This window comes from Phoca vitulina, unplaced genomic scaffold, assembly GCF_004348235.1.
Source record: "Phoca vitulina isolate PV1807 unplaced genomic scaffold, GSC_HSeal_1.0 scaffold7, whole genome shotgun sequence".
Lineage (NCBI taxonomy): Eukaryota > Metazoa > Chordata > Mammalia > Carnivora > Phocidae > Phoca > Phoca vitulina.
This window is the reverse complement of record NW_022589710.1, coordinates 60570405-60593185: the sequence shown is the minus strand read 5'-3', so window position 1 is coordinate 60593185 and position 22781 is coordinate 60570405. Positions and strand designations below refer to the sequence as shown.

General features: G+C 44.2%; 2 protein-coding genes across 3 annotated transcripts in view; one reads left to right on the top strand and one right to left on the bottom strand.

Annotated features, from left to right (window-relative positions):
• Positions 1 to 17527, bottom strand: part of GOLGA5 (golgin A5) — a 67472-nt gene extending 49945 nt beyond the window's left edge. For both annotated transcript variants that reach the window (XM_032405820.1, XM_032405823.1), the window contains exon 1: positions 17294 to 17527. The gene's annotated coding sequence lies outside the window, so the exon portion shown is untranslated. The remainder of the gene's footprint in view (positions 1 to 17293) is intronic.
• A 150-nt stretch (positions 17528 to 17677) lies between these two features.
• LGMN (legumain) overlaps positions 17678 to 22781 on the top strand; it is a 33740-nt gene continuing 28636 nt past the window's right edge. The window contains exon 1 of the mRNA XM_032405818.1: positions 17678 to 17790. The gene's annotated coding sequence lies outside the window, so the exon portion shown is untranslated. The remainder of the gene's footprint in view (positions 17791 to 22781) is intronic.

The following is a 22781-nucleotide window of genomic DNA, read 5'->3' as shown; positions in this document are numbered from 1 at the left end:
AAATAACTTTAATTTTTTTTTAAACTTTGAATACCCTAGGAGGCTAAATGTATTCCCCATGTCCTTGTGGTCCTGCCTCTTGGAATCAAATTATATTCCTCATTTCCATCACCTGCTCAGCTGGTGTAGGCATCCCTTAGGAATTTTGTGACCCTCATTTGAAGATTCCATGTTCCTTCAGCTCTTGGGTTCTGTGGTTGTACTTCCTGGTTGAACAGATCTGAAGAATGAAATTTGTGCATTTTTATCTTCCAGCAGTAGGAGGCACTGACTACTTACAATATACATATGTGTGTCTGTATGTCTGTCTATTCTATCTGGATTGACAGGCAAAAGGGGTATTGCTGTATCCTTTTGTTTACGGAGCACAGCATGCAATCTTTCCATGAACTGACCCTGAATGATGCACAGGAACTCATATTCCCATACTTGTTTGGAAGTTCCTCCGGATGGGGCAGACCAATTCTGTGTTTTCCATGTCATCTGGAATGCTATACTGCTCCGAGCCCCTGATGAAACCTCCTAGGCCCCCATCCATGCCACTCCTTAGCCCGTCTTTGTCCTTGCTGAGAGGTCCCTAGCCCCCATATGACCCCATATTGGCAGTGAGGCTGGGTAGAAAAGAGGTTATGTGTCCTGGAAACAGCCCATGCCTGGGCATCAACAAATAGCATTTTGTGCCTTGCTTTGGCGTCATGGACAGCTCCCTTGATCTCTCAGGGCCTCCTCAATTTCTTCATCTGTAAAATGGGTCATTAGTGGTTTTTAACATTATGTGAGTGATCGTTATGCATAGAATTCTTTCTTTAAAGGAAATCTTATGTCTATGCCCCATATATAAAATGTGTCACAGTGGAGCAGTCCTGATTGAGGACTGTGGATGAAGAGGGTAGGAGTGGGGAAGAGGGTAAGCAGAGCCCCACCCAATCATTCCCCACACCCCATCAAGAGATAGCTCAGAGGAATCCCAAAGGAGTTAAATGTGTTTGCCCTCAGTCCCTTCCAGCTCTCAGATGCTGGGATTCGGTGGACTCAAGTGAAACTTTCTCCCTCCCTCAGTTAAATAGAAGAATCTACATTAAAGGCCTTTCCAAGAATAAAGGTTATTACCAGAGATAAATGTTATCGGAGTGACCTATGTGTATGGGAGGGCAAACATCTAATTACCTAATGTCTGCTTTTTTTTACTGCCTCCTGAGGTGCATTTCTTCCCTTGAAGCCCCAGACCCCTGCCCTTTTCTTCTTCCTTCAGGATAGACATACAGACCTCATTTTGCCTGACCATCTTCGGAATTCCCACGTCTGTGTGGATTCCCCATACATATGAAATTAAATTTGATTTTCTCCTGTCCATTTCTCAAGTCAAGTGGATTCTTAGCTTAGCTAGAAGGACCTTGTAGGAGACAGGAATTCTTGCTCCCCAACAGAACTGAATCGTGTGCCCCCATGAGTTCATATATTGAAGCCCTGACCTCCAATGTGACCGAATTTAGAGACAGAGCCTATAGGAAGGTAGTTAAGTGAAGTCATAAGAGTGGGGCCCTGTTAAATAGGGTTAGTCCCCTGTTAGGAGAAGATACCAGAGAGCTCTCCCCTCCCCACCAAGTAGGAACAGAGTGAGAAGCCTGCCATCCCTGTTTCTCATCCAAGGCTCACCTGCTGAATTTAGCATCCATCGATGTTTCATGCCTGAATTAATGACTGCCAAATGATGATTTTACGATTCCATCACTCCTCTCACATTTATTAGGTAACATTCCACTGCAGGAAGTGCTTTTCTTTCTCCTCACTCATCCGTTCATTTGTGGATATCAATGTAGACCCATGGATTCCTGTGTCATTCAATGGAGCACCATCTGTCACTCCCACTAACTATGGTGATGTTCAAATTGTCCTAGAATCTGGCTTCTTTGTCCCATTGGCATGTCACTCTCATGAGAACACATCCTTGATTTCTGATACCACAGCATGTTTCAGATTTATTGTGTACTTCCTGTGCCTCACTCCTAGAATCAGTAACTTCTCCAAGGGTCCCTTGTTCACTTGGCTAGAAAAAAAAAATGGCATTTAGAAACCAAGGTCTGAGTGCTGGGTTTGTTCATTGTTACTTGCTGTCTATTTCTATAGTTATCTTTTATTTTGAGGAACAGGAGTTCAGCAATACCTCCAATGCCAATCCAACATCACAGGTTTGTTCTAGATTTCTCCCTTATAAGATTTGGAACTCCCGGGCACCTGGGTGGCTCTGTCAGTTAAGCATCTGCCTTTGGCTCGGGTCATGATCCCAGGGTCCTGGGATCGAGCCCTGCATCGGGCTCCCTGCTCCTGGGGGAGCCTGCTTCTCCCTCTCCCTCTACCTGCCATTCCCCCTGCTTGTCCTCTCCCTCTCACTCTTTGTGTGCCAAATAAATAAATAAAATCTTAAAAAGAAAAAAAAAAGTTTTGGAACTCTCTCCCCTGACATTGAGAAATCCGCCTTCCATTATCCATTATCCTCAATATATTTATGTATTCGCCCAATCCCACTTCATGTAACTAATCTCCCAGCTCTGCTGTATCACTGGCCAACTCGGCCACCTTCCTTTCTGAGACCCCAGCTGCCAGGTCGCTGACCTGCTGGGCCTCTTACCTGTCTGGGTTCTAACTGCTGCTGAGGCACCTCCAAACCTGGTTGTCTTCCTCGTCTGGACCTGCCCAATCAATTTTCAGCTGGACTATTAGGGAACTGAACAAAGAAGGAACATGGGGAGCCCATGTGAATATCTCACATAAATATAAAAAAATTAAATTTAAAAAAGAAATCCCTTAAATCAAAATAAAAAATGAAATAACATCTGTGTATTGAGTTGTGGCATTACCACACAAACGGAAACTATTTCAAGTGGCTTTAAAACAAGATAATTTGACTGCACATTCTCATAGATATATACCCTAAGAACAAGAAGAGTTGCAAGAAAACTTAAATAGATTTTAGTAATGACCCAGAAATTCTACTCCTTAGTGTATACCCAAGAGTCATGAAAAAATATGTCCACACAAAAACTTGTACGCGACTGTTTATAGCAGCACTATTCATAATAAACAAGTGGAAACAACCAGAATATCCATCAACTGCTGAACGGATTTAAAATGTGGCATCTTGGGGCACCTGGGTGGCTCAGTTGTTAAGTGTCTGCCTTCGGCTTGGGTTGTGATCCCAGGGTCCTGGTATTGAGGCCCGTGTCGAGCTCCCGGCTCGGTGAGGAGCCTGCTTCTCCCTCTCCCACTCCTGCTTGTGCTCTCTCCCTCTCTCTCATGTCAAATAAATAAATAAATAAATAAATAAATAAATAAATAAATAAATCTTTAAAAGAATGTGGCATATTCATACAATGGAATATTATTCAGCCATAACAAGGAATGAAGTATCGATACAAGCTACAATGCAGATGAACCTTGAAAACATTCTGCTAAGTGCTTAAAAAATCCAGACACGGGTGCCTAGGTGGCTCAGTTGGTTAAGCAGTTGCCTTCGGCTCAGGTCATGATCCCAGGGTCCTGGCATCGAGTCCCACATCAGGCTCCTTGCTCAGCAGGAAGCCTGCTTCTCCCTCTGCCTGCCACTCCCCCTGCTTGTGCACTCTCTCTCTCTGTCAAATAAATAAATAAAATCTTAAAAAAAAAATCCAGACACAAGGGGCACCTGGATGGCTCAGTCGGTTTGGCGTCTAACTCTTGATTTCAGCTCAGGTTGTAACCTTGGGGTCGTGGGATCAAGCCCCGAGTTGGGCTCCACGCTCAGCCCTCTCCCTCTGCTGCTCCCCCTGCTCTTACTCTCTCTCTCTCTCTAATAAATAAATAAAATTAAAAAAAAATCCAGACACAAAAGAACACATATTGCATGATTCCTTACAGCTGACCCTTGATCAACACAGGTTTGAATGGTGCAGGTCCACTTACACACAGATTTTTTTTTTATATAAATACAGTACAATACTATAAATGTATTTTCCCTCCCTTATGATTTTCTTAATAATATTTTCTTTTTTCTAGCTTACTTTACAAGAATATAATATATAATACATATAACATACAAAATATTTAATCGACTCTTTATGTTATCAGTAAGGCTTCCAGTCAACAGAAGGCTATTAGTAGTTAAGTTTTGGGGGCGTTAAAACTTATACACGGAGTTTCAACTGCATGGGAGGCCAGCCCCCCCAGACCCTGCATTGTTCAAGGGTCAACTGTATGTGAAATGTACAGAGTAGGCAAACATAGTGACAGGAAGTAGATTAGTGTTTGCAGGGGGTGGAGGTGGAGGAGATTGGGGAGTGACTGTCAATGGGTATGCGATTTCTTTCTAGGGTAATGGAATTCTATCTAATTCTGGATTTAAATAGTGGGGTGTTGGTTGCACAACTTTGTGAATATGGTAAAAACCACAGAATTGCATACGTTTCAAAGAGTGAATTTATTGTATGTGAATTTATATCAATAAAGCTGTTACTTGGGACGTCTGGGTGGCTCAGTTGGTTAAGCGTTCACCTTTGGCTCAGGTCATGACCCCAGGGTCCTGGGATTGAGTCCCGCATCAGGCTCCTTGCTGAGTGGGGAGCCTGCTTCTCCCTCTGCCTGCCACTCTCCCTGCTTGTGCTCTCATAAATAAATAAATAAATAAATAAATAAATAAATAAATAAAATCTTTAAAAAAAAATAAAGCTGTTACTTAAAAAAGAGAGAGGGAACCAGGCATGAGGTGCTTCCTGAAGAAATATTCTCCTCAAAAATTAGAATCTGAATCTTATTAAGCCTTCAGGGAGGAACATGTTAACACCATAGAGATATAATCAGCAAAATCCAAAATGAGAGACTCTATAGGACAAATTGCTTTCCTCAACAAACATATTTGAAAATAAAAATCAGAAACTATGACAAAAACAAGAAGGAGAGACAGAGACAGAGAGACCTACAGATTCATATGTATCTATGTATGGATCTTACTTGGATATTGTTTCAAACAAACAAAAAGAAAAAGAAATAATGGGAAATTTGAACAATGGCTGGATTTTGGTGATATTAAGGAATTATTTATTTAGGGTGATAATAGTGCTAAGATTATGCTTTTATTTTTTTTCTTTAGAGAGAGAGAAAGAGAGAGAGAAAGTGTGAGTGGGGGAGGGGGCAAAAGGAGAGTAAAAGAGAGAGAGAACCTTAAGCAGGCGCCACACTCAGTGTGGAGCCCAATGTGGTGCTTGATTCCACAGCCCTGAGATCATGACCTGAGCCGAAATAAGAGTTGGATGCTTAACCGCCTGAGCCACCTTGGTGCTCCAAGATTATGTTTTCAAGAGTTCTTTTGTGTTGATGAGATAGTTCTGTATCTTGAAATCTTGATTGTGGTGGTGGTTACATGAATCTATACATGTGATAAAGTTACTCCTTCCCTGAATGATATAAGGGAAAGTAAGGGGCCCCAGGAGTTTATTCGCATAAAGTTTCCCTAAGAGAATGAGCTTTGAGTGTATTCGTGTACTCTGCATAATTTTTCATTGAGTCAGGGCCTGTCCACTCATCTATGACTACATGAAGGTGTCTGGGGTCTTCTTCTTAAATACAGTGCTTTGTTAGCCATTTACTGCTTCCTGTTTTGATTTTTTTAGCTGCTCAGTCAGCAGTTTCTCATTTAACCAAGTGCTTTACTGTAGAGAAAGAAGGAAAAAGAGGAACTCTGGCCTCCTGTTAACTAGTTTTATTTTTTGAATTCATGTTAATTATTGTCTCTGTGTTCTGCTGAACATCACAAGCCAGCCTTACTATTTATGCAATTCAGCCCTGGTTTGGGGAAGTCATGGGTTCTTCCATACCTGCCAAAGATAACAGTGGCTTTTACCAATGTCTTTTCATGCTCACTGAGGGCTGAAGATAGACGATGTGAAAAGAGATAATACTGATAGCATTTCTTTGATTAATGAACCCTAAAATTAAAAAAGAAGCTTTAGTTGGGAGAGGAAGTATAAGAAAATGAAACAAGGTGATACTGGGAACTTGATTCGGCAAGTGATTTTGAGGGCATGACCTGAGATCAGCCCATTTAGTCCAAAGTCTTAGACTCTTTCACCTGTCGCAACATCTAGAGAGGCATCTGGGCTGAAAAACAGAAGAGCCGTGTTCAAGTCTTGCTTGGTGGCCAACTTGCCGCATACTCTTAGGTGTCATGTTTCCTTCAGTATCTCAGTTTCTTTATTTGCAAAACCAGGGTCCTGGGCCATATCACCTCCAAAGTTATTCCAGTTCCAAAATTTTATACCCAAGGGCAAAAAAGGGTCTTCATCTATTCTGGAAAGAAGATCACCAGAAGTTTGAACCAGAGGTCTCTTCTGGTCAGCTCCCATTCATTTATTTATTTGGTATTCAGCCAACATTTCTAGGTGCTTAAGAATGTTTTGAGGGACTGGATTAAAACACATAACACACTGCTGTCCATGGACTAAGCAGTGATTTCTGAGCCAGATGTGCTGGAGGGGACCAGAACTGCCAAGAGCTTTTTGGAGCTCCAACGTCTTCCACAGCTAGGAGCTTGGGCAAAGCATTCTTCTCAAAGATAATTCTCTAAGGAGGGGACTTTCTTGAAGCCTTTAGCTTGAGCTCTAGGGCAAACTTGGTCTTAAGAACTTGGAAATTTTAGGGTGCTTTGGTGGCTCAGTTGCTCTGCCTTTGGCTCAGGGCATGATCTCATGGTCCTGGGATCGAGCCCCAGGTCAGGCTTCCTGCTCAGCTTCTTCCTCTGCCTCTCCCCCTGCTTGTGCTCTCTCTTTCTCTCTCTCTCTCTCAAATAAATAAAATCTTTAAAAAATTTTTTTAAAAAGAACTTAGAAATTTTAATTGGCTTGCCGGGAGGAAGAAAACATCTTTTGAAAGGTTTAAGTAGATTTTTCATTTCACCTCTAGGACAGGTTATTATTATTCCTTGGTTTGGGGAAGACCACGTGAGTAATGATAAGAGTAAATTATTCTGTGTAGTGCTTCCCATATGCCAGATGTTATACTAAGTCCCACTCAACTAATTCATTTAATCCTCATAACAGAATGCAAGGGTGGTATTTTTATTAACTCGATTTTATAGATGGAGCAGCTGAGGAACGCACAACCTTGAAGAACTTACTCAAGATGGCATACAATAAGTAGTAGAGCTGGATTTGAACCATTACACCTGGCAAATTGTGCTCTTAAGCCCATCCACCAATGTGTCCCTAAATGAGTCTGTAACATGAAAGTGAAGCTAGGATTACCTTACGATCCAGTGTGCTGGTTTCCTATGGCTGCTGTACCATTAACGTGACCGTTTAAAATAACAAAAACTTACTCTCTGATAGTTCTGATGGTCAGGAGTCCAAAATGGGTCTCACTGGTTTAAAATCAAGGTATTGGCAGGATTATATTCCTTCTGGAGGCCCTAGGAGGCAACTCCTTGCCTTTTCCAGAGGCTGCCTTCACTCCCTGACTCATGGCCTCCCCCCCATCTTCAATAGCCAGCGCCAGATGAGTCTTTCTCATGCTGCATCACCTGACACTTTCTTTTATCTCCCCTTTTCCTTTATAATGACCCTGTGATTACGTTGGGCCCACTTTGATAATCCAAAATAATTTCCTCATCTGAAGATCCTTAATCATGTCTGCAAAGTTTCTTACTTTGGACACACCCAGACCTGGGAGTGTGGGTGGGAATGGGGAGTGACTGCAAATGGGCATAAGGGATCTTTTGGGGGTGATGGAAATGTTCTAAAATTAGATTGTGGGGATGGTTGCACAACTCTATACATTTGCTATAAATTATGGAATTGTGCACTTGAATGAATTGAGGGGGGCCTGGGTGGCTCAGTTGGTTAAGTGCCTCACTCTTGATCTCAGTTCAGGTATTGATCTCAGGGTTGCGAGTTCAAGCCCGGTATTGGACTCCACGCCCATTGTGGAGCCTACTTAAAAAAAAAAAAGAAATGAATGGTTTGATATGCAGATTATATCTCAATAAAGCTGTTTTTTTTTTAATGAGGAAGACAGAACCAGTATACAGTACTTATGCTGAAGTCTCTTTTCTTAACGAGGACTGTCTTTCATCCTGAGATGATTTTTTCCCTACTTTTTTAAGTTAATGTATCTTTCCTTTCTGAAAATGATGTGATAGAAAATGGCAGTAATAATAGTTGTTTTTCATTACCCTTCCTTGTAAAGTAAAAAGTAAACACCGTGTCAATTCTTTTTTTTTTTTTTTAAGATTTATTTATTTTAGAGAGAGATAGTGCATGAACAAGGGGAGGGGCAGAGGGAGAGAGAGAAGCCCCAAGCCGACTCCCCGCTGAGCATGGAGCCCCACACGGGGCTTGATCCCAGGACCCTGAGATCACATGATCTAAGCGGAAATCGAGAGTCTGCCACTTAACCAACTGAGCCACCCAGGCGCCCCTAACACCCTGTGTCAATTCTTGAATGTTTGTAAAAACTGTACTGATCTGTGAAATCCAAGAGTTTGGGAAGCCCTGGACCAGCTGATCTGTTAAAGTAGGAAGAGGTCTGAGGGATCATTGAATTCAACTCTCTCATTTTCAAGATAAGAAAGTATTGAAGGGCTATGGCGGTGGAGTCCCCTGTGCAAGGTTGCCCAGCCGGCTTCTGGGTCCTTCGTTTGTTTCCACTCTTACTGCATCCCCCACCAGGTGCCTTTTGATTCCGGAAGTCTAAGAACTCTTTGCCAATCTGCCTATCAGCACACAGTGAGGTATGACATTCTGGGCAGGTCAACATGTGGAGAAGCTTTGCCAAGGACACAGTTTAAAGGAAATGCTTGGCTCCACTGAGTGGATTCATCTGAGTAAGTCACCTGACCCAGACCAGTCCACAGCATCACATGACAGTCAAAGGTCCTGAAGTGCATCTGCCAAATGACTAAGAAGTGCTTACTGGCCCAAAGGAGATGTTGACTGTTTGTGCTGGTAACGGAGGGCACTTCCCCAAGACGCGCAGCAGAGTGCAACATGTGACTTGTAACCCCTGGGGATGGACCCCAACGTGACATTCTCAGTCTCACTCTTGCTTCTGAAAATATACTGCAAAGGCACCTGTGAAAATCTCCGGACTCCCAAAGGTCAAGGCACTTGGGGAACGTAAAGATGAATCAGATATTTCTGTCTTTATCTTTTTATTTACACCCAGTCTTGTTCCAGAAAGGACTGGAGGCAGTTTTGAAGGATGCATAAAATACAGGGAGCATTAATGAGATGGAGAGTGATACTGAAGTTATGTAAATATGGAAGTCCTATTCTGACCTGAAACCCAATTTTTTATTAAAAATGTCTATGGAAAATATTCAGCTAAAATTTGTATACCGGGGTAGCTGGGTGGCTCAGCTGGTTAACCTCTGCCTTCCGCTCAGGTCATGATCCCTGGATCAAGCCCTGTGACTGGCTCCTTGCTCGGGGGCAGGGAGCCTGCCCCTCCCTCTGCCTCTGCCCTTCCCCCACCCTGGCTCATGCTCTCTCTTGCTCTCTCAAATAAATAAATAAAATCTTTAAAAAAATAAAATAAAATTTGTACACCTCTTAGCTCTATAGCACAAACTTTAAAAAAGTAACAATTTTATTATAATTTATATACCACAAAAATCACTCTTTTAAAGTGTAAAGTGGCTTTTAGTATTTCACAGTTGTGCCTCCATCACCAATATTTAATTTTAGAACCATCTCCCAAAAGAAAACTACATGTTAATGGTCACTCCCCATTTTCTCCCAGCCCCTGGCAACCACTGTTTTCTAACTCTATGATTTGCCTAGTGGACATTTCATATAAATGGAATGAGGCAATATGGCCTTCTGTAATTGGCTCCTTTCACTTACCATAGTGTTTTCAAGGTTCATCCGTGTTGAGCAAAACACTTTTAAAAAATATAAATAAATCAAGAGAATGAAACGACAAGCCATAGACTGGGAGAAAATATGTGCAAAAGACATATTTGATAAAGGACTTATCCAAAATACACAAAGAACTCTTCACATCATTTTCTCAGCAATGAGAAAATGAACAGCACAATTAAGAAAAGAATGGTCAAGGGGCGCCTGGCTGGCTCAGTGGGTGGGGCATGCGACTCTTAATCTCAGGGTTGTGGGTTCGAGGCCCACGTTGGGTGTGGAGATTACTTAAAAATAAAATCTTTAAAAAAATGGTTAAAAGACCTGGACAGACACCTCACCAAAGGAGATATAGGGATGGTATATAAACATATAAAAAAGATGTTCAATATCATGTGTCACTAGGGAATTGTAAATTAGAACAACAATGAGATACCGCTACACGCCTGTTAGAATGGCCTAAAGCACAAACACTGACGACACCACGTGCTTGTGAGGAGGTAGGAGAGAACGCTCGTTCATTGCTGGGGAGGATGCAGGATGGAACAGGTACAGCCCCTTTGGAAGACACTGTGGCACTTTCTTTCAAAACTAAACACACTCCTGCCATAGGATGCAGCAATGGCACTCCTTGGTATTACCGCTGCGTGAAATCTGCACGTGGATGTTTACAGCAACTTTGTTCATAACTGCCAAACCTGGAAACAACCAATATGTCCTTGAGTAGATGAATGGATAAACTAACTGTGGTCCATCCAGGCCATGGAACAGTATTCAGCACTAAAAAGAAATGAGCTATCAAACCGTGAAAAGACATGGAAGAAACGTAAATGCATAGCACTAAGTGAAAGAAGCCATTCTGGGGTGCCCGGCTGGCTCAGTTGGTGGAGCGTGTGTGACTCTTGATCTGGGGGTTGTGAGTTCGAGCCCCACGTTGGGTGTAGAGATTACTTAAAAAAAAAAAAGAAGAAGAAGCCAGAAGTGTGTCCACATGGCTACATACCAGAGGATCCCAACTATATGACATTCTGGAAAAGGCAAAACCGTTATAGAGACAGTAAAAAAGATCAGTGGTTGCCAGGGGTTAGAGGAGGGAAGGGATGAATAGGCAGAGTACAGAGGATTTTTAGGGCAGTGAAACTATTCTGTTTGATACTGAAATGGTGGATACATGTCATTATACATTTGTCAAAATCCGTAGAAGGTACAACACCAAAAGTGAAGTCCAATGTGGACTGTGCACTTTGGGTGATGATGATGTATCAGCGTAAGGTCATTGATTGTAATAAACGGACCAAGATGTGGATAGTTGGGGAGGCTGTGCACACGTGGGGGATAGGGGACATATATAGAGACTCTCTGTACTTTCTGCTCAATTTTGCTGTGAACCTAAAACTGCTCTAAAAAAATAAAGTCTATTAAAAGCAAATAAACAAACATAATAGTACAACCAGAAAACTATTATATATACCTGACTTTAGTATCACACGTAAGTTGTGATGGTCCCAGTGTAGTGGGTAACTCTTGGTGCCCTGCTCCGTTCCCACTCTGCCATTGGCTGAGGGAAGCTGTCCCCTGCCAGGAGAGGCCTGGGAAGTCACACTCTTCATGGCCAATGACTGGCTGATGTGGGAATGAACAGCTCTAGTCCTCTTGCCTCTGGGTAGAAAAACCTCTATGGTACAGTTGTGCTTCAGGGTTCTTGATGGGATCCGGCTGAGGTCTGCTTCTTCCTGAACCCACATCTTTGCAGAGCCTCTTCCTTTGCCTGTCCCCATCCTCCACTCTCCTCCAGGTTTGTCCCCAGAGTGTGCCCTCTACAGCTTATCAGCACAAGAATCGTCTCTCAGGCTTTGCTTCCAGGAAACTAATCTATGACAATTCCTAGGGACGTCCCTGTCTTCCTAGGATATTCTGATGGAAGGCCATCTTAAAAGGGTCATGTAATTCATTGTCCACAGCGTTGCCTGCCACAAACAAGACGCCTTTACATATTTTTTCCGCATTCATGGCAAGCGCCTGAGATACACAGCATTGCACCGGAACCTGACTTTACAAAAGCAAGTCTTTTCTTCCCAGGCACCCATTTTTACATTAAAAGAGTAACTTTAGGGGTGGAGGAGAATTAAAAGTAAAAGAAGAGAGAACAGTGGTGGTGACATACAATGTGGCCAGAAATGAATCTGAAAAAGTGTGGGTTTCCTTTGGGTGGACCACAGATTTTGCCATAAGCCTTATAATTACACACACACACACACACACACACACACACACACACCCCTGCTCATTTATACAATCCACAGTGTCTTCTACTTAGGAACCAACTGTATTAAGGCCAGTCAGAATTTCTGCCTTGGTCCTTCTGAAAAGCATACCCCACCAGGTAATGAAACACAACCTTGACAGTAAACTTGGGGGAGAAAAGTCCCAGCTCAGCTTGATTCTTGAGCCCTGCTCTCTGGGCTTATTTCCCTTCCGAACTTTGGGCCGCCTGTTTAATTTCTCTGAGCCTTCATTTTTTTCATCTGTAAAATGGGAATAGTAATAGTCCTACTGCATAGATGTTATTAATTAATTAATCCTTTATTGAGAACTAAGTGATAAAATAATAGTCTGCTAACAGGTCTTGAGTGAGGGTTAAGAAAACATGAAAGCTTTAATGCTAAAGGGGAAAAAGACATTTAAAAATTGGGATTCTGAGGTCCTTGACTTTATTATTTTTTAAAGATTTTATTTATTTGAGAGAGAGGGAGAATGAGAGAGAGAGAGCACAAGGGGGGTGGGCAGAGGGAGAGGGAGAAGCAGGCTCCCTGCTAGGACTCTGGGATCACGACCCCGAGGCGAAGGCAGCCACTTAACCAACTGAGCCACCCAGGTGCCCTACTCCTTGACTTTAGACCTGTTTCTGATTACCTTAGAACCTCTTCCTCCTCTATCATTGCCTGGCATTTACTGAGTCCTCACCAGACCTCTGGAGAAGGCTCACATGCCTCTCGTTAGATCTGATACTCTATTTTGGGCCTGCTGTTACCACTTTAATATATCCTATTCAAAGGTTTCACCCATCCTGCAGGAGGAGGAGATTATACATGCGTGAGGGTTCTTGGGGGGCCATTCTAAGAATAGTGCCTACCTGTTAATAAATAAATGCTTATTGATTGCTTGGAAATCCTTCAAAAACAACCAGGAAGAGATGGTGCCCCTCCCCTCCCCTGAGTTTAGGACCACAGCAATCTTTATCCTGCCATATCGTGCCAGGATGTCATCTCTCAGGAGCTGCGTGACTGGAAGAGGAAGGATGTGCCAGGAAGAGGGACTTGCATAGGCAAAGACAAGAAGGCCACGAGGGCTGGAGCGAGTGAGTCTTGTGACAGGAAGTGAGGTCATGGGAATAAGTGGGAGTCAGCTGATGTTAGCCAGGTAGGAGTTTATTCGAGGAAGGACGGAATGATTTTTTTAAGATGATGAAAAGTTTTAGAAGTAGATTCGTTGCACAATAATGTGAACATGATTAATCCTACTAAACTGTATATGTAAAAACGGTTTAAGTGGCAAGTTTTATGTTATATGTATTTTACTATGTCAGGGAGCAAGAATTCTGGTCCCCTCAAAGATCTTTCTAGCTGGACTAAGAATCAAATTGACATGAGACCGGTTAACAGGAGAAAATCAAATTTAATGATGTACGTACGGGGAATCCACACAGACATGGGCACTGCAAAGACAGGTAAAATGAGGTGTATATGTCATCCTGAACTAAGGAGAAGGGGCAGGGGTCTGGGACTTCATAAGAAAGGAATGCACTTCACAGGGTGAGAAGAGGAGCCGATGTTTGGTTATTAGATGTTTGCCCTACCATGCAGTTGGGTCACTCAGATGAAATTTATCTCTGTTAATAACTCTTATTTGGGGGTGCCTGGGTGGCTCAGTTGGTTAAGCGACTGCCTTCAGCTCAGGTCATGATCCTGGAGTCCCTGGATCCAGTCCCACATCGGGCTCCCTGCTCGGCAGGGAGTCTGCTTCTCCCTCTGACCCTCCCCCCTCTCATGTGCTCTCTCTCATTCTCTCTCTCTCAAATAAATAAATAAAATCTTAAAAAATAATAATAATAACTCTTATTTGGGGAAAGACCCTTAATTTAGATTCTTCTGCATTGTTAAGGGAGGGATAAAAGTTTCTCTTGGGCCCACAGTGCTTTCAGCTCAAGACAATCCACATGCCAAAGTGGCACAATCTGGGGGCCTGTCCTGGACCCCTTCATTTTCAAAGCTGGTCTCCGTGTGTGTTTGAGTCTAATTGACTTCTGGCTGAACGTTCCTCTCTTTACATTCCCTGCCCACAAATACAACCTACCCCAAACCCTCAATGCGCTCGCCTGTAGCTTGCAACAGTCTGCTTATCTCAAATTGCAATTCCTCTGCTCTTCCCAAATAAACTCCTCCTTTTTTAGCTTGCCTCAGTTTACCCCTTTATTTAGATCAAGAATATTACATATTTCAGTTGAAATATTTTCATACAAAAGGTCAGTGTGTCTGTGGTGGGAACAGTTGACTGCAGGGATCCTCAGGGCTCGGGTTAGTGCCTAGCACTTCTCATGCACTCGAGAAATAGCGGACACCTGACTAGAATCTGTTCTGAGTTCGTTCATTATGTATCAATTCGTTTGAACTTTACAACAACCCTGTGAAACACAGATAAGTGAAGAGAGTGTCCAGGACCCCACAGCCAGGAAGTGTCAGAGATGGAGTCGAAATCCAGGATGTCTGGAGAGAGTCCATGCCTTTGACCATCATTATCAAACAGAATGAATGAATGAATGAATGAATGTTGAGTCCTGAGAACCAGTGGTTCTCACCATGGAAGGGGGGGGGCTGTGCATGCAGATTTTGCCCCTCCTTCCCCCAGAAGGCTTTTGGCAATGTCTGGGGACATTTTTGATTGTCACAACTTGAGGGAAGGGTGCTCCTGGCATCAGGTGGGTAGCCCCCCGGGGATGCTGATGCCACTAGACATCCTATGAGGTGCAGGACAGCCCCCCAACCTCCCTCACGCAACAAAGAACTACCCGGCCTCCAAATGTCAGTCATCCTGAGGTGCAGAAACCTGCTCTAAACTTAATCAATTTCTTTTCCTACTCTCTCCAGCGCTTATTGCTTTATAATCTGAACCTCTCACTTAATCTCTCGCTATTAGATAGAAAAAGATGGAATCTGAAATGGCTCCTCAGTGCTCTTATCTCTGGTGGCTGGGTTATCTGCCACAGTCTTGTGGTATCACAGATTTGTATCTGGCTTGAGCCTCACTAACCTCTGAGCCCCACACTGTGACTTTCCTGGTGAGAATTTCACTGGGGACATTTGAGGGGGGGGGGTGTCCTCATGCCTATATGTTTACAGGGAGCCTGCCACCCTCCTGCCGCCCTGGGATGTTTTCTGGTGCCTTGGCTCCTGGCCCTCCCACTGGTGCTGCCCTTCCCACACCATGCCGCCATTCCATTCCGTGTGTAGTCTCAGAGCACAGCAGTGCCCAAGGTCAGAGATTCCTATCTTCCTTTTCTCATCATGCTCTTAGCCCTGCAGGTAGCTACTATTCATGGGGCACTTACTAGATGCTAAGCAGTGTGTTTCATTCAATTTACCGAGAGAAGTAGGTGCTGTTCTATTTTACAGTTGAGGAAACCCAGGCACTGAGAAATTAAGTAACTTGCTCAGGTCCCACAGCTTGTACGTGCTGGAGCTGGGATCGGAATCCAGGTAGCTTGATGGCAGAGCCCACCATGTGCACCCACTTCTCCCTCCAAGCCCCTCTCATCTCAGCCTCCTCCTTGTGGCTGGCCTACAAGTGCAGTCTCTTCTGAACTAAGGAGAAGGGGCAGGCGTCTGGGACTTCATAGGAGTCTCTTCTGAGGCTCTCCTGAGTCTCTTCTGAGGCTCTCCTGACCATTACCACGGGAACTCCCTGCCAACTCCCAGCCACCCACCGGTCCTCAATTTTCAGCTGCCTTCTCTTGTCCCATACTCTCAGCTCTCAGCTCACCGTGCTGCTGAGGGGAGTCTGAGGGGGCTATCCCTGGACCTCATCTGCCTAAACATGCCTGGCATCAGGCCACCACTTCTGTTCCATTTCACCTGTGAAAACCCAACCAAAGACCACCATTTATTCTGGGTGAATTGAGGGAGTGGTTAGGGACACCCTGTTCCTCTCTTATTAGACAGTGAATTCCCAAGGGGAAAGAACAGAATCCCATTTCTCTCGGGGCACCTGGGTGGCTCTATCGGTTAAGTGTCCGACTCTTGATTTCAGCTCAGGTCATGATCTCAGGGTTGTGAGACTAAGCCCCATTTGGGGCTCTGCACTGAGCATGGAGCCTGCTTGAGATTCTCTCTCTCCCTTGCCCTCTGCCCCTCTAACACTGCCTCCCCACTCCCCCGCCCCGCACGCTGGCTCTCTCTTCTCTCTCTTAAAAAAAAAAAAAAGAATCCAATTTCTCTCAATAATCAGCCGCACTTGGCACATAAGGGACATCCACTAAATGTGTTCTTGAATAAATGGTTGAATGAACTCCTACCACTCCCCACTGAGGAAGACTGAAAGTGTACTGGTCATGAGACTTCGCTATGGACTTGGACAGACGTGGGTCTGAATAAGACTATGGTCACTTCCCAGCTAAGAGTGTGGAGAAGAACTTAACTCAGCGTTGGTAACTTTTTCCTGTAAATGGTCAGACAGTAAATATTTTCGATTTTGTGGGCCAAAATCTTGTCTCTTGTATAACTACTCAACTCTGCCTTGTTGGTAAAAACAGCGAGAGATAATACCAAAACCCGTGGGCATGGCTGTGTTCTCACAGACGTTATTTACAAAAATAGGGAGCAGGCTCAGGGCAGTATGCTCTCGCTTGACTTACTGTAAAAAAAAAAAAAAAAAAGAAAGATTATAAAAGAAGATCAAGTGAGACAACCTGTGAATGCAGCCCTTACATCTTACACTTGATGTGCTTGGGTAGGACTGCACTTAATTCTCTCACATCAATTGCACTCAGTTCAATTTACTGTGCTCTACCCCACGGCACAGATACGTATAAAGTTTCCCCATTTCCCTGTGAGATAATAATACCAAACATTTGAAAAATAGCATTGCATAGGGATGAAGAGGACGAGATTCTGAACTAGATCGACTGCCTGGGTGTGGGTTCTGGCCCCGCCACTTCAGAGCTAATGCGGTCTTCCGAAGATTAATTTACTTTCCACGGCTGAACCCCCCTCAGTCGTCCTAACTGTAAAGCAGGGACCACAATAAGAGTGCGTATTTCTCATAAGGTTGTCTCGAGGATTAAATGGACCTGCACATTCGATCACGGGGGATCCTTAAAGATTCCAAGACCCAGAACACGTGCAGACCAAGGAACTCACCGACGTCTGGGGCGACACAGGGACATCAGGATTTTTGAAGTTTCCCTAGATGATTCCAAAGTGCTACAAGTTCGGAAACCAGTGGGTTAAAGTGCCCCGCGCGCTGGTTTTGATCCTTCGGTGGACACTTCTGGAATTGCTGCGTTTCCAGGCAAGCCCCACGTACCCCGGGCCCCCTCACCCGCATTTCATTGCTCCAGCTTCTCCCAGGGTCCGCGGGCTGTGGGCCCAGAAGCCCCGGCTCTTGCATGCTGGGACTTGTAGGCCCTCTGGCTCGCCGGCCCCGCCTTGCTCGTTCTCCCATTGGCTTTTGCAGATGCCCGCCCCGAAGTTTCACCAATCAACGCAGCGCCCTAGGCCATTAAAGCCTGGAGCCGGGGGAGGCTCCGCAATCACTGCAGGGCGGACATCACGAGGAGGCGCGTTTGAGGCTGCGCGTCGTGACGAGTTCCCACGGTCCTGCCGCCGCGCGCCGCCGTCGCGGTCTTCCGCCACAGGTAACCGCGAGCCCCAGGCGGGGATCCGGGCCAGGGCTGCCTGTGTGCCCCGGCTCTGGGCCTCACCGGCGGGATTTTCAGCTCCCGCGGCCCTGAGTAATCCGCTTCTCACCCTGCGAAAGAGCATTTCGGGAAACGGTGAATCCCAAGGGAAATGCTGCGACCTCTCAGCCCGCCCTCCCGAGGGGTGGTCGTGGGCTTCTGGGGGCTCTCTTCTATTGGCGCGAGCTCGGGCTGGAAGCCCAGGCGCTTCCTCCGAGCGCAGGGGGAAACGGGCGCGGGGAGAGGGTATTGGCCAAGGTCCCACCGCCAGGCGTGCCGGGCAGGGTCTGGCGCTTGGTTCCGACCTTCACAACCTAGGAGCAGTTCAGGCTCTAGGTGCTTGTAATGTGTAGGATTGCACCCATTTCCACTCAGTTCTCCGTAGCCAAGGGGAAAAGCAGGTAACTACAACAGCAGAAATACCCAAACGTGTAAAAACATCCCTTCTGAGAAGTTAGGGATGCTCTAGTTCTCAGAGGCTTGAGCTGGTGGGACTCACAGGGTGATTCACTTCAAGCGTGAAAGTGAAAGTTTGATTAGGCCCCCTGCCCCTTAACTATTAGAGGGGAGGTTATATGTACATGGGTTATTCCATGCCAAGAATTGTAGAATCTGGGGCCTGGAAGAAGGAACTTTGTATCATGGGCTTCGTTTTATAGATGAAAATAAATGCCCAGAGTTTGAGACTTGCCCTGTGGTACGTAGAGAGTGGAGGAGCTCAGCTTTTTTACTGTAGGAGAGGTTCCATTCGTTAGCAAACGTTCATTGAGCCTTACTTATTGAGCTGGGGTTTTTTGTAAAGGGGAGAGGCAGTCTATAGAGAATCATTCCAGTTACAGGTTTGCGCAGGGGCAGCATCTAACCCTGTCGGAAGCATCTAATCCTTATTTGTGGGAAGAGGTAGAACTTTGCAGAGAAGCGCCTGAATGGAGTTTGAGGGATGGGAGGAGCTAGTGTGATGGAGAAGAATGTTTCACCTGGAAAACAGCATGGTGAAGGCATGGAAAGAGCCACGATTTTGGACCACGGTCTTGGAGCCTGGTTGGAACAAGGGATTTCATGTGGGTGGTGAATTTCATGAGCTCTCTTTCGTAAGAATAGAGTGGTACATCTTGCAGGGCCTTCTGTGCTGCTGCAGGAGATTTAGATTTTATCCTGAAAGCTTGGGAAGCTGAATTTATTTTTTTTAAAAATATTTTTATTTATTTATTTGAGAGAGAGAGAGCATGAGCAGGGGTGGAGGGTGCAGAGGGAGAAGCAGTCTCCCCGCTGAGCAGGGAGCCCGACTCGGGGCTCAGTCCCAGGACCCTGAGATTAGGACCTGAGCGGAAGGCAGACGCTTAACCGACTGAGCCACCCAGGTGCCCCCGGAAAGCTGGATCTAGTAGATGTGTATCTTAGGTAGTTCTGTAGTGTGGAAAAGTATTGAAGAGAGGTCCCAGTAGGGAGCGCCTGCAGTAATTCCCAGGAGAATTGCTGAGCCTTTTAAAGGATTTTAAAGACGCGGTGGGAAAGGAGAAGAGAGGAGAAAAAATTTTGAACTGTTAGGGAGATAATATACACCATACCTAGTATTGTTCAGTAAAAGTATATTGAAGTGAATACTGTTTTTCTAACCTATGACTATCTTTTGAGGAACTGCCCAGCACTTTTTTTTTTTAACTGCAGAAGTTGCTTTGTAGACCATAATTCAAATCCCAGATTATGATGGGGGTAATTGTCACATGTATTGAGGTGTTGAAATCTGAATGGTTAAGCATATGAGAAGACTCAAATTCTCTTGTAATCCAGGAAATGCAAATTGAACCCATAATTAGATCACTTTATATCCATCAGGTTATGAATTGTAAGTTCCATACTATTAAGAGATGATAGGTATTTGAGGAAAAGATTCACTACTGGTAGAAGTGTATCATAGAACTATATAGCTACTAGCAAAATGGGTATGTATAGGGGCGCCTGGGTGGCTCAGTCAGTTAAGCTTCTGCCTTTGGCTCAGGTCATGATCCCAGGGTCCTGGGATCGAGCCCCACATCAGGCTCCCTGCTCAGCGGGGAGCCTGCTTCTCCCTTTCCCTCTGCCTGCCGCTCCCCCTGCCTGTGCTCTCTCTATGTCAAATAAAATCTTTTAAAACAATGAGTGTGTATATCTTAAGATCAAGTGGTTCCACTTCTAGAAAGTAGCCTAGAGAAACAGAGACATTTGTTTGCAAGGAGAAGAGTATTAGGATGTTTACTGCAACGTGATTTATAATCATAAATTTTTGAAACCGCCTAAATGTCCCTTAGAAGGAAATGTTTATAAGGTGGACATATATGTTTTAAAAGTATAATAAAGTGAATGAAAAGAAATGCTAACTTATGCAGCTCTTTCTGCCCATGGGTGCTGTCCCCATGCTTTAATAAAATCACCTTTTTGCACCAAAAAAAAAAAAAAAAAAAGAAAGAAATGTTAACTTACGATCATGGTTATTTTCTGGTGGTGGGGAGAATGGGACGGGGCATGGGAAGGAATTTCATCTAATACTGTATTTGTTTTATGGGGAGAGAGTTCTCAGATTTGCAAAATATTAACAGTTCATGGGCTCGATGATAGGTAACAGGTGTTTTACATTGTACTTAGTACATTTCTATAATTTAATGATTACCTTTCAATTTCTTGAATATAACTTATAACAAAATTTAGCTTAAGAATTCACATCTAGCTAGAAAAGTCATTCAGTCATTGTGGGAAAATATTACAAACTACATTGAAACCAGGTTTCAAAAATAGTAATGGTGGTAAAAGGGATTCAAGTGTCAGCTAACTGTGAAAATAAAAATGTGGAAAAACTGTTCACCGCTGGGCAAATTTTACTTTGCTAGATTCCAAAATTCTTCTAACCATTAGGAGATTTTAAAAGTGTTTATCGATTGTGTCTATTTGGAAATATGATTTAGTTACTTAAACTTTTTGTAATGTTAAAAGATAATTGTAAAAAGATTTATTTATTTATTTGAGAAAGAGTGAGGGGGAGGGGCAGAGGAGAGACTCTTCAAGCAGACTCCCCACTGAGTGTGGAGCCCAACCCGGGGGCTTAATCCCATGACCCATGAGATCATGACTTGAGTCGAAACTAAGAGTCAGTGCTTAACTGACTGAGCCACCCAGGCGCCCAAAAGGTAATTTTTAAAAAAGGTAAAGTCATCGCTCGATACAGGTATAAAAGTGAGCAAGTACTAAAGATTACATTTAACTTATAATGAGGAAATGTAGTGTGATGGTTGCAGCCAGATCAAAGGAGACTCCAGGGTCAGAAATAATGAAATGAACGGGCAAATGGCAGGCAAAACTGGCTTCTTTCTATAGCCGGAAATCAACCCAGCCTCCGCTTCACAGAATTCATTTGTATATCTTTAGATAAGAATTGTTTGCATTGCTGTTACCCAGTTTACAGAGATGTAAAGAAAAAAATTGCATGGAGTCAGAATTAGGTAACCTTAAAGGACATGCTATAATCTAGAATCCAGTTTGCCACTGAATCAGAAATTTTCCCTGTAGGAAAAATATTGATTAACTTTAATAAAATAGTTTTCATTTGAGATAAGAGCTAGTTGGATTTTGTTTTATTTATTTTGTTGTTCCTTTTTTTTTTAAATTTTTTATTAAAATTTATTTTTGTGAGAAAGAGAGTGTGCATGGGCGGGGGGTAGAGAGAGAAGCAGATTCCCTGCTGAGCAGGGAACTGGATGCGGGACTCGATCCCAGGACCCTGGGATCATGACTTGAGCCGAAGGCAAAGGCTTAACTGACTGAGCCACCCAGGCGCCCCTGGATTTTGTTTTAATCTCACTCGTAAAACAGGAAGTTAAAAGGTTTGAGAACTGAATCTGCCCTTAATAATTCAGTTCTACCATCCCATTGCACAGACAATTAAGGCCCGGAGAGGGAAGGGTCTCCCCTGACTTAGCTGTGTGTCCTGTGTTAGAGAAGTTGCACTAGACCCTTGTTAAAAACAGCAGGACAGGTTTTATTCCAGCCATTATATTAGGGACAGATACTTCAGTGTAGATCTGAGTTCAACTCCGAATACAGCAAGGATAGTTGGGATTTATGGGCAGGCTGAGAGGGTCAGTGGATGGAAAATTACAAGGGACCTTGATTAGATATCAAAGGTGGGCCATTCTCATGGGATTCTTGGTAAACTGAACTTAGCAGGCCAAGACCTACTTGAGATGGGGGCTCAGAGGAGCTTGACTCAGTTCGGTCAAGGAGGGGTCCTTATCATCTCTCCTTGTCTCTCTTGCATGTGGTCAGTCAGGGTCCACTTACGTTGATCTTATTGTAAGCCCCTGGAGAGTAAAGAGCAGGATCAAAGACCTTCAGGTTTGGAAGGCTCCCTTCAGATGTCATTGTCTAGCTAGCTGCTTTGCTCGGCTTTGATGGATCCCTGTTCCCAACCCAGCGCCGGTAGCAAATCAGGACTGGCAGTGAGAGTTCACACCTGATGGTAGTGAAGGTATAGGCTTTGGTGTCAGACCTTGGTTTGAACTTGACTTTGATAGTCCTGTGATTGGGGCCTCATTACTTGTATTGCTGGTGACAGTTTATCTAGAATGGGCATTCTGTCCCAAACCTCTCAAATGAATTGAACCTCACTTGCTAGCATACTTCTTTAAGTCAAGTGGAGTCCTTTAATGGAATTACTGACCTTGTGTAGCCCTGTAGCCTGAGAGGGATGCAGGACCAATGGGAACAGCAGAGGACTTGTCATTGGAGGCTGGCAAAATTCATTCGTAAAGGGTTGGCCATTGATCTTGACTTGTGTGGTTCAGGTTTTCCTTTGAAGGGCTCTTCTAAGAGGAGAGCTCTTTATACACATTGCCCACAAGTGCCTTAAAATAGTAGGGTGGCAAAGAGCCTGGTTGGGGGGTGGGGGGTGACCTGCTGGAGGAAGGGTTTGGGCCCTG